This window comes from Rana temporaria, chromosome 7, assembly GCF_905171775.1.
Source record: "Rana temporaria chromosome 7, aRanTem1.1, whole genome shotgun sequence".
Lineage (NCBI taxonomy): Eukaryota > Metazoa > Chordata > Amphibia > Anura > Ranidae > Rana > Rana temporaria.
In genome coordinates this window covers 147638306-147650218 of record NC_053495.1, presented here as the reverse complement: position 1 = coordinate 147650218, position 11913 = coordinate 147638306, and the positions used below count along the sequence as shown (strand labels likewise).

Here is an 11913-nt window from a genome sequence, read left to right as displayed (position 1 = left end):
GAAATAGAGAACATGTTCTCTATTTCCTCGTTGTTCTATGGGAGCTCTCGTCCCGCCGAGCTCCTCGGCGGCTTCAGGACTGAACTGGCCGAGGAACTCGATGTGTTTGGCACGTCGAGTTCCTCGGCCGTGTGTACGGGGCCTAAGAGGCTTGATCCCAGTGCTCTCCAAAAGCCCCTGCCCTGGCTTGTTCTGTCACAGATATGAATGGTTGTTACTGCCTACTAGGAATAACATTTCATATATGACCTGACATGAATCCATAAAAACAGAGTAATATTTGTTCCTTTTTTTGCCTAACATGGCAGGTGACATGAAGCAAAAGGCTGCACGGTAAGTGTCTAATATCTCATGGTCTACAGTATATAGGAGTGGTGTTTTTTTTTTAAATATCATTAGTGTCTGGTTTACATACAGTATAATATATAATTCATCTTTACTTTTAAGAAAAGTCACCTCCTTTTTGGGACTATAAACAAAAGTACTGTTTTCCTAATGGATATACAGCTGTCACATGACCCAGATCTTTCCCAGCCTGTCTGCAGGTAAACATAAGCAGGAGGAGCTTCTAGTCCTCTGCTGCTGGTCACATGTTAAAAAAAAAACAGCCTTTGGAATACAGAGTTAAGATAAATAAATACATAATATCAATAAACTGTAAAATTTCAATTGGCATACAGATATATATCTGAAATCAAATATTTATTAGTCTTAGCAATAACATGGTATGGGCAGATTTCTGCCAGTCACAGGCCGTGTCACCCCCCCCCCAGCTTGTGTCTTGGAATAAGAGGGAGGTGAAGCCACCATTAATCTACATAGAAACAAGTATGTAGGTGAATGAATGACTTCCTCTTGAGCAGCAGTCACTCACAATCCCATCAAAATTGTAGAAAATAAAAAAGTTAGCTTATATAAGGAGAGGAAGTAAGTCTCCTCTCCAAATATAGGGATTTTTACGTGAGGTGTGTTGCTCTTAGTATCGAAGGTAGGCGCACAAAACACAAGGTTTTTAGATATCAAAAATAATTTAATTATATAGATATAAAGTTTCACATTTCATAAAATAAGTTAGCAAAGTGAAAAATACATGATCACGACCAAATTTACATGATTTATACAAAAAAGGAAATGAAAGTTATAATTAGAAGAAAAGTAGATGCGATATTGCCAACTAGTTTCGCACTAGATGTGCTTCATCAGGGCTTGCATGATACTTCTGTTCCTTATTTACATGTAATGGTCTGTGTATGACATAAAGATTCATCATTAATACAGGTATGGTCAATGTAATATCTTTAAACTTTGTAAATGAGTGTTCAACACATGTACAAATAAAAATATAAGAGAATATAGTGCGCTTACCAATTTATGTTTAAAAAGCTCAAAGAACCTGGCAGAGCAAGCTGCCCAGAAAATAACGAAGGCGAACCTGATGCGGACAGGAGGTATTGACTGCTGCACTTTCAATCAGTGGAAGCCAGATCCACTTGATTTTAGCAGGTGCGGGCAATGAGATGTATAGAGGGGGTTCACCACAATTAAGGAGGAAGAGATACAGGTGTTTGTACGTTGTATCTAATTCTCTCCTAAGGAATTAAAAATAAAAGTATGAAAGGAAAAGAAGGAATAATAATAATACAGCAGATTAAGGAGGTATCCATGTATATTTATAGACATTTTTTAAAAATAAAGTAAATATCTTGTATTTAAATGAACATAGACAGAGTAAATATCTATGCATTAAATAAATATGGATAAAGTCTAGCAAATATGTATTAAACTAGAGAGTATTACCTCAATAGTAGTGAAATTTGGATATAGGGTTAATGCTGTCAATAGAGTCCAGTGGAGTTCATACTGAATTCATAGTAAGTTCTATAAGTAAGTAAAATACAGAATGTGTATGCATATAGGCATATAAATGAGTTCAATTTAATTTAAGAAAGTAACCATTACATTGCAACGTAGTACCTGTCTATTAAAGAAGGATATAATTGAAAAGGAAGAGAGTTTACCTTAGATGGTTAATGACATGGAGTATATAATAATATATGCTGTTGTCCTAGGGGGATATAATATCCCAGTAGCATTATAGTTAAAGGCAATGCTGTCAGAATAGTCCAAGGGCAGTTATATGTATTTCAGTTCCGATTCTATAAACAGACAGGATAGTAGATAGGTTAAGTTCGCGCATATGACAAGGAAAGCCTGTATGGAGGATTAAATCTTAAAGAAATGGACTGGAAAGTAATTACCTTATTTGTATCGTGACACCAGAAGGCTAACTAAAGCAGCGTTCCACGTGTGGTGTGATATCCTCCCTCAAGCCGTCCAAGTCAGCGTCTGACATACACTGTGTCAGCGCTGACCTTAAGAGCAACATCTCCACCGGAAGTGAAAAGAGTCAAAAATGACCCCTGGCATCATATCCGGTCCACATGTCCCAAGACACTTGCGCGCGCATCCTATGCGCTCCAGCGCAATTATTAATTCATAAGGCTGAATACAGCAAAGCAAAATAAAATAAAACAAAACAAAAATGAAGCAAAATACACTCCAAGCAAAATAAAAATAAAACAAAAGCAAAAACAAAACATAACAAAACCAAACAAGAAACAAAGCACAAGAGATACATATCAGCCAGTAGTAGAGGGAGAAGCAATCTAGTCAAAGATCATAAAGTTTATATCATATATTTAACAAAAGTGGTTTATTAGATCCATATAGGGCTAGTATGCAAGGCAAAGACATAATTAGCCCCGACACGGCGACCTATATTGAAATATATATACAGTTTAAAAGTTATCATGCTGGAGCGCATAGGATGCGCGCGCAAGTGTCTTGGGACATGTGGACCGGATATGATGCCAGGGGTCATTTTTGACTCTTTTCACTTCCGGTGGAGATGTTGCTCTTAAGGTCAGCGCTGACACAGTGTATGTCAGACGCTGACTTGGACGGCTTGAGGGAGGATATCACACCACACGTGGAACGCTGCTTTAGTTAGCCTTCTGGTGTCACGATACAAATAAGGTAATTACTTTCCAGTCCATTTCTTTAAGATTTAATCCTCCATACAGGCTTTCCTTGTCATATGCGCGAACTTAACCTATCTACTATCCTGTCTGTTTATAGAATCGGAACTGAAATACATATAACTGCCCTTGGACTATTCTGACAGCATTGCCTTTAACTATAATGCTACTGGGATATTATATCCCCCTAGGACAACAGCATATATTATTATATACTCCATGTCATTAACCATCTAAGGTAAACTCTCTTCCTTTTCAATTATATCCTTCTTTAATAGACAGGTACTACGTTGCAATGTAATGGTTACTTTCTTAAATTAAATTGAACTCATTTATATGCCTATATGCATACACATTCTGTATTTTACTTACTTATAGAACTTACTATGAATTCAGTATGAACTCCACTGGACTCTATTGACAGCATTAACCCTATATCCAAATTTCACTACTATTGAGGTAATACTCTCTAGTTTAATACATATTTGCTAGACTTTATCCATATTTATTTAATGCATAGATATTTACTCTGTCTATGTTCATTTAAATACAAGATATTTACTTTATTTTTAAAAAATGTCTATAAATATACATGGATACCTCCTTAATCTGCTGTATTATTATTATTCCTTCTTTTCCTTTCATACTTTTATTTTTAATTCCTTAGGAGAGAATTAGATACAACGTACAAACACCTGTATCTCTTCCTCCTTAATTGTGGTGAACCCCCTCTATACATCTCATTGCCCGCACCTGCTAAAATCAAGTGGATCTGGCTTCCACTGATTGAAAGTGCAGCAGTCAATACCTCCTGTCCGCATCAGGTTCGCCTTCGTTATTTTCTGGGCAGCTTGCTCTGCCAGGTTCTTTGAGCTTTTTAAACATAAATTGGTAAGCGCACTATATTCTCTTATATTTTTATTTGTACATGTGTTGAACACTCATTTACAAAGTTTAAAGATATTACATTGACCATACCTGTATTAATGATGAATCTTTATGTCATACACAGACCATTACATGTAAATAAGGAACAGAAGTATCATGCAAGCCCTGATGAAGCACATCTAGTGCGAAACTAGTTGGCAATATCGCATCTACTTTTCTTCTAATTATAACTTTCATTTCCTTTTTTGTATAAATCATGTAAATTTGGTCGTGATCATGTATTTTTCACTTTGCTAACTTATTTTATGAAATGTGAAACTTTATATCTATATAATTAAATTATTTTTGATATCTAAAAACCTTGTGTTTTGTGCGCCTACCTTCGATACTAAGAGCAACACACCTCACGTAAAAATCCCTATATTTGGAGAGGAGACTTACTTCCTCTCCTTATATAAGCTAACTTTTTTATTTTCTACAATTTTGATGGGATTGTGAGTGACTGCTGCTCAAGAGGAAGTCATTCATTCACCTACATACTTGTTTCTCTGTTCCCTTATCTTGGGTGTAAAACCCGCTACGGTGGAATGAATGGCCTCCAGTACTAAGGTGACAACCAAAACTTATTGAATTATTACTTTTCTGATTTATTATTTTTTGAACTATTTATGAAACTTTCAAGGATATCCTGGTTTTAACACTGTCTAATTGCACGAATTGGGCCTAATCTACATATAGGTACTGAAGGGAGTTAAAATCCATTTTTCTATCTCCCCTCCTTTCCTTCCAACCTCCCCCTCCCTCCTCTTGTGTCCCACACCCTCCCACAATGTCACAGTTTTCTGGCTTAGATTGGGAAAAGTTTTTGGATACTATTCAAAATTCGTATACCTCACAAGCGAAAACGGAAGTCGGACTTGACGTTTTCTTTCTGAAACTTAAAAAGTTAATGGAAAGAAAATCAAATCTAGGGTGGCACATTCGATTTTTTGACCGATATCTTAAAGAAAAGGTCAATCCTCAGGGATTAAGAGTGCAAATTTTCCCCACGTTTGAAATGACCGAATCGACATTAAAAGACAAATGGGAGGAAAATTTAAACACATGTTCTTCTAACATGATGATAATGTTAAAGGATAAACACATCATTGATCTTGCAGAATTAGATAGGGAAATTGAGAACTTGAGGAGTTCAAGTAACCATCTAATTTCCAGTAGTGAATATCAGAAAAAAGAATCAGATCTGCTTGAACACTTAGAAAAATATAATAAGAATGTTATCATGAGAAAAGATCAAAAATTCTATAAGGACCAACTAGCATTTGCAGGAGGCTATGCATACAAATGGCATCACAATTCCAACCAGAAGGGAAAGAAAACTTTTAGGCGTAATAACCAACATGAATCTACTGTATATAAATCTGACTCAGATGTATCAGCTTCATCCTCTTCCATTTCTTCACAGAGAACTACTTCTAAACCCTTTCGAGGACCAGCAGGAAGAGGACGCGCACCTAAACGCGGTAACGGTGGTGGGCATAATGCACAAGGGGGGACACTTAAAAAACGCATGGTCTCCCCTCAGATCCCTATAGATCAATCTAGAAAGAACCAGGAACTGGGAATAGACACTAGTGGTGACCTGGTGGTGGGTAACACTCCTTTGGTAATGTTCGCTATGGAGAAGGAAACTACAAGCCTAAAAGAACAGGGAGCAATCCCAAAGACTAGCAATAGAATAACCAACTCAGGTAACATCCCTTTAGGACCTTGCCTAATCCCATCTACACCAGTGGCCGCAATGAAATTAGGAAAAATGGATCCTTTTGTGGTCAAGCAGATGCAGCTGACTCAGGATTAGATATTGTAAACCTCTCGACATACAATCTCTCATCCACTGAGATTGAGGTGCTGAGACTGGGACTTAGTTTCTGCCCCTCACAAAAAGTGGATAAATTTACCCTAATTAAAGATTTACATTTATTTGCTAGAAATCTTACATATAAATTTATGTTTGATACTGACAGGGGACGTATAGCGTCTAGGGAAGAAGAATTATATAAAGACTTCAAGGTACAAGACTTCAGAGCCTTGAAAATCTTGATCCAATTGTTGGACGAAAACGAGAGCTCTGAAGATCTTATTGACCTTTCCGATGAAATAGAACCAGAAATAGAACTGATTCCGGAACCCTGTAAGTTTAAGACAAAATCACAAAGATTCCCTAACTTGCAAACCTCCCCAGCAGTATGGGCTTTCCTTAAGCAAACAAGGAAACAAATTGAAAATTTAGTAATTCCCAAAATCTCTGATAATAACTTATCAAAAAAACAACAGCAAGCACTTACCGAACTCACTAGCAATAGTGAATTGGTAATAAAACCCTCCGATAAAGGGGGCAATGTGGTTGTAATGACAAGGATTCAATACATTAGAATGTGCGACAAAATTCTATGTAATAGCGACTGGTACAAAATAATATCAGAAGATGATGTTCCAAAAGCCAGATCTGATTATATTTCACTAATCTCACTGGCATTTCAGCAGGGATTGATAGATCAAGATTTGAGGGAATATCTAGAAATTAAGTGGCCTATAACTCCTACGTTCTATTCATTGCCCAAAATACATAAAGACATCAGGGATCCACCCGGGCGCCCTATTATCTCGGGTATAGGCAGCCATACGGAAACTGCAAGTAAGTATGTAGACATGCAATTGAGACCCCATGTAATGGCACTACCATCGTATCTTAAAGATACGTTGGAACTTTTAAAAATAGTCGAAGGCATGAGTGTACCCCCAGGATCAATTTTGGCAGCAATAGACGTAGAGGCCCTTTATTCTAGTATCCCTCACACGAAAGGGATTCAGGTCATTTCCCAGTTTTTACGTGAACAAGACCACAACAACTGGAAACTTTGTAACTTCGTTACGGCCTTGCTTGAGCATATATTGACTAATAATGTTTTTGTCTTTAATGGCTCAACCTACCTCCAGGTGCAGGGTGTGGCGATGGGGACTTCTTGTGCCCCATCGTATGCCACCCTGTACCTGGGGGGGTGGGAGAGAGCCATCTTTTCAGATGACTCCGCCGTGATATACCTCCGCCATATCTTATTATGGCGGAGGTATATTGACGATGTTTTGGTCATCTGGACTGGCGGTGCGGACCTTTTGTCCAAATTTATGGAATATTTATCTGTTAACAATTATAATTTAAAATTTACGATCCAGTCGGATACCAAAAGCATCCCCTTTCTTGACTTAAAAATCTCAGTAAATGATGATGGTACTCTGTCCACTAATTTGTATAGGAAAGAAACGGCAGGAAACACTATTTTACACTATTCCAGCTCTCACCCAAGATCTTTGGTGCGAAGCATCCCCTACAGTCAGTACCTAAGACTTCGACGCAATTGTGCAAAGGAGGAAGATTTTGAAAGAGAAGCGTCTGCCCTTTATTCACGCTTATTATTGAGAGGATACAGCAAAAAAGTTCTGAAACAGGCATATGCAAAGTCAAAGATAAACACAAGAGATACATTATTATTTAAGAAAAAGGAAAAAGAGTCCAATCCAACAACTAAATTAATAACCACTTTCAGCTCTGATCAGAATATCTTTCGCCAATTAATTAACCATAATTGGCACTTCCTTGCTGAGGACCCTATCATTTCGAAATATATTTCACAAAGACCTGAAATTGTTTATAGAAGATGTAGGTCCATCAAAGATGGCCTCACACATAGTCACCTGGTACCTGACGCTCCCTCTTTACAGGAGCCTGAGATACCGGGTACCTACAAATGTGGACACTGTGATGTTTGCCCCTGGATTGAAGAAGGGGACGGCTGTCCCCTCCCCAGAGGAGGTTTTCTTAAATCCAAGAAACATGCTAATTGTTCCACTAGAGGCATTGTATATCTTGCAAAGTGTCGGTGCGGCGCTTTCTATATAGGAAAGACAAAAAGGGCATTCTCTAGAAGAATCAAGGATCATCTTTATTATCTAGAGGCAGGTTTGCTCTACACACCTATTTGTAAACATGTGGGGTTGCACCACAGCTATGATCCATCTTTCATTACTTTCTTTGCATTAGAAGTAATCTCCCCTCCGGAAAGAGGAGGGGACTTTGATAAAAAAATCCTCCAACGAGAGGCCCGTTGGATTTTTGACCAACGAGCCACCTATGTACCGGGGCTCAACACATCCCTGTCATTTAAACCCTTCTTATAGGGAAATGTCATGGCCGTGATTGATCATCATTAAACTTTATTAAAATACACCCTATATATTCATTTATCATTGGCGCAAATCATAGAGATTTAACTTTTAAACTGTATATATATTTCAATATAGGTCGCCGTGTCGGGGCTAATTATGTCTTTGCCTTGCATACTAGCCCTATATGGATCTAATAAACCACTTTTGTTAAATATATGATATAAACTTTATGATCTTTGACTAGATTGCTTCTCCCTCTACTACTGGCTGATATGTATCTCTTGTGCTTTATTTCTTGTTTGGTTATGTTATGTTTTGTTTTTGCTTTTGTTTTATTTTTATTTTGCTTGGAGTGTATTTTGCTTCATTTTTATTTTGTTTTATTTTATTTTGCTTTGCTGTATTCAGCCTTATGAATTAATAATTGGAAAAAGTGAAAACTTTCCAAAAATACTTACTACTGTAGATGTCTCTTTCATTAACCTTTCCCCAGATAAGACAATGTGAAAATAAGCCATTGGATATCTAGCTGAGAGAAATCATTAGTATATTCTAATATATCCTTTTACAGTTAAATACACGTTTTATTGCGTATAACTTACTATTAGTGTTTACTAAAACTTTCTTTTTGCGTTTTTCAAGCTCTGAACTATTCCATCTAACATATGGAGGGTTTCCTGATGCGGGGGTAGATCGGATTCTGCACAGCCTTGGTGTGGCCAATCACAGGTCCCAACACAGGGGGCGTGCTTTCTTTGACGCCTCCCGTTCCTATCAACAACATCAGATGGGATGCGCGCGCACATCCGGCCACTTTTTCGTCTCTGGCCGGTCCGAGACTGTTAATACATGTCTCCTCCCTATGCGCTCCAGCTTACATCATCATGCTGGAGCGCATAGGATGCGCGCGCAAGTGTCTTGGGACATGTGGACCGGATATGATGCCAGGGGTCATTTTTGACTCTTTTCACTTCCGGTGGAGATGTTGCTCTTAAGGTCAGCGCTGACACAGTGTATGTCAGACGCTGACTTGGACGGCTTGAGGGAGGATATCACACCACACGTGGAACGCTGCTTTAGTTAGCCTTCTGGTGTCACGATACAAATAAGGTAATTACTTTCCAGTCCATTTCTTTAAGATTTAATCCTCCATACAGGCTTTCCTTGTCATATGCGCGAACTTAACCTATCTACTATCCTGTCTGTTTATAGAATCGGAACTGAAATACATATAACTGCCCTTGGACTATTCTGACAGCATTGCCTTTAACTATAATGCTACTGGGATATTATATCCCCCTAGGACAACAGCATATATTATTATATACTCCATGTCATTAACCATCTAAGGTAAACTCTCTTCCTTTTCAATTATATCCTTCTTTAATAGACAGGTACTACGTTGCAATGTAATGGTTACTTTCTTAAATTAAATTGAACTCATTTATATGCCTATATGCATACACATTCTGTATTTTACTTACTTATAGAACTTACTATGAATTCAGTATGAACTCCACTGGACTCTATTGACAGCATTAACCCTATATCCAAATTTCACTACTATTGAGGTAATACTCTCTAGTTTAATACATATTTGCTAGACTTTATCCATATTTATTTAATGCATAGATATTTACTCTGTCTATGTTCATTTAAATACAAGATATTTACTTTATTTTTAAAAAATGTCTATAAATATACATGGATACCTCCTTAATCTGCTGTATTATTATTATTCCTTCTTTTCCTTTCATACTTTTATTTTTAATTCCTTAGGAGAGAATTAGATACAACGTACAAACACCTGTATCTCTTCCTCCTTAATTGTGGTGAACCCCCTCTATACATCTCATTGCCCGCACCTGCTAAAATCAAGTGGATCTGGCTTCCACTGATTGAAAGTGCAGCAGTCAATACCTCCTGTCCGCATCAGGTTCGCCTTCGTTATTTTCTGGGCAGCTTGCTCTGCCAGGTTCTTTGAGCTTTTTAAACATAAATTGGTAAGCGCACTATATTCTCTTATATTTTTATTTGTACATGTGTTGAACACTCATTTACAAAGTTTAAAGATATTACATTGACCATACCTGTATTAATGATGAATCTTTATGTCATACACAGACCATTACATGTAAATAAGGAACAGAAGTATCATGCAAGCCCTGATGAAGCACATCTAGTGCGAAACTAGTTGGCAATATCGCATCTACTTTTCTTCTAATTATAACTTTCATTTCCTTTTTTGTATAAATCATGTAAATTTGGTCGTGATCATGTATTTTTCACTTTGCTAACTTATTTTATGAAATGTGAAACTTTATATCTATATAATTAAATTATTTTTGATATCTAAAAACCTTGTGTTTTGTGCGCCTACCTTCGATACTAAGAGCAACACACCTCACGTAAAAATCCCTATATTTGGAGAGGAGACTTACTTCCTCTCCTTATATAAGCTAACTTTTTTATTTTCATTAATCTACATATAATTTCCCACCCCTATAGTGTTTAGATGGTTAGTGGGCTTGGAAGAGGAGCGAGGGAGTGGGCTGTCATTTACCACTGTGTATACACCCACATGTGTCACTCTATAATCACATGAGCTGCTCAGATGTGATAGGGAGGAAATGCTCAGCATAGAAACTCACTGAAAACTAAGCATGTGCAGAGTTGCCTTAACTGCTGCAAAATCCTTAGCTGAATTGGGGACATGAGCAGAAGGTAAAGATGGAAAGCCGCAGGATCAACCAGTTTTTTTGCAGGATACAGAAAACTAATCTCATAGTGGCTGAATGATGCACCATTTATTGATCATTTTTTATGATGTGGGATTAGTGACATTCTAAAGCAAATCTCTGAATTTTTTTTTGAATATATGGATTTCAATGTGGCTGTGACATGGCCCTTTCAGGTTTTAATGTAAAAATTTGGGTAAGTGGCTGCCTGTGCACCCCTGTCTACCAGTGTGAAAGAGCCCTTGTCTTGCATTTGCTTATTTCTAGAGTGAATTGCAAGCCTTTTCAAAACAGGTAATGTGCATAAATTTACACTTTAGTAATAGCAGTAAAATATTTTCTTTATATTGAAAACCTGTTAAAAAGTAATTGAATAATTCCAGAAAATTGCCATGTCTATAACTGCCATCAGCGTGGATCACTTACAGGTAAAAGAGTGTGTAGATAAGATAAAAATTTGCAGTCTCATATACATATATGACTCCAGATATATACTGTGAAAGTCTGATAACCAAAGCAGTATCTGTTTTTTCGGTAAAACAGTGATTGTACAATGAGAAGTATTTGATAAGATACACCCAAAAGCATAAAACTAAATAAAGAATTGCTCTTTGTTTTTTTTTGTTTTTTCTCTCTTAACCACGTCAGACTCAACCACAGCAAGAGACTTGCTCATGATTTCATTCATTCATAAAATATTGTCTCTTCTTCGGTTTCGCATCATTTGTGGTTTTCGGTATACTATTTTATGTATTTATCTTTTACTTCATTCATTTTATTTTTAATTATTTTTTATTACTATTAGTTTACGTATCAAATTTAATTATAAACCAAGCCCTCTCCCCTCCCTCCCCTGTCCCCTAATGGTTTGTTCCTTCCTCTTTTATTTTTTCCAAATATTCCTCCGATGATTTAAAGTCTTTCCACTGTCTCCATTTTTTATTATGTTTATTAAGTTGGCCCGCATCACAGCTACATAGATATTCCATTTTGTTGTAGTTTTCCACTCTTTCAAACCATTC

The 11913-nt window shown here is 37.0% G+C and overlaps 3 long non-coding RNA genes across 3 annotated transcripts; 2 read left to right on the top strand and 1 right to left on the bottom strand.

The window, feature by feature from the left end:
* Positions 1–1016: 1016 nt before the first annotated feature.
* LOC120944853 lies at positions 1017–1544 on the bottom strand. Its single transcript, XR_005750510.1, has 2 exons — positions 1366–1544; positions 1017–1244 (listed from the first exon to the last, which is right to left on the bottom strand). It is a non-coding gene; the product is annotated as an uncharacterized LOC120944853 (long non-coding RNA).
* Positions 1545–3750: 2206 nt separating this feature from the next.
* Positions 3751–4278, top strand: LOC120944852. Its single transcript, XR_005750509.1, has 2 exons — positions 3751–3929; positions 4051–4278. It is a non-coding gene; the product is annotated as an uncharacterized LOC120944852 (long non-coding RNA).
* A 5699-nt stretch (positions 4279–9977) lies between these two features.
* On the top strand, positions 9978–10505 carry LOC120944851. Its single transcript, XR_005750508.1, has 2 exons — positions 9978–10156; positions 10278–10505. It is a non-coding gene; the product is annotated as an uncharacterized LOC120944851 (long non-coding RNA).
* Positions 10506–11913: the final 1408 nt, after the last annotated feature.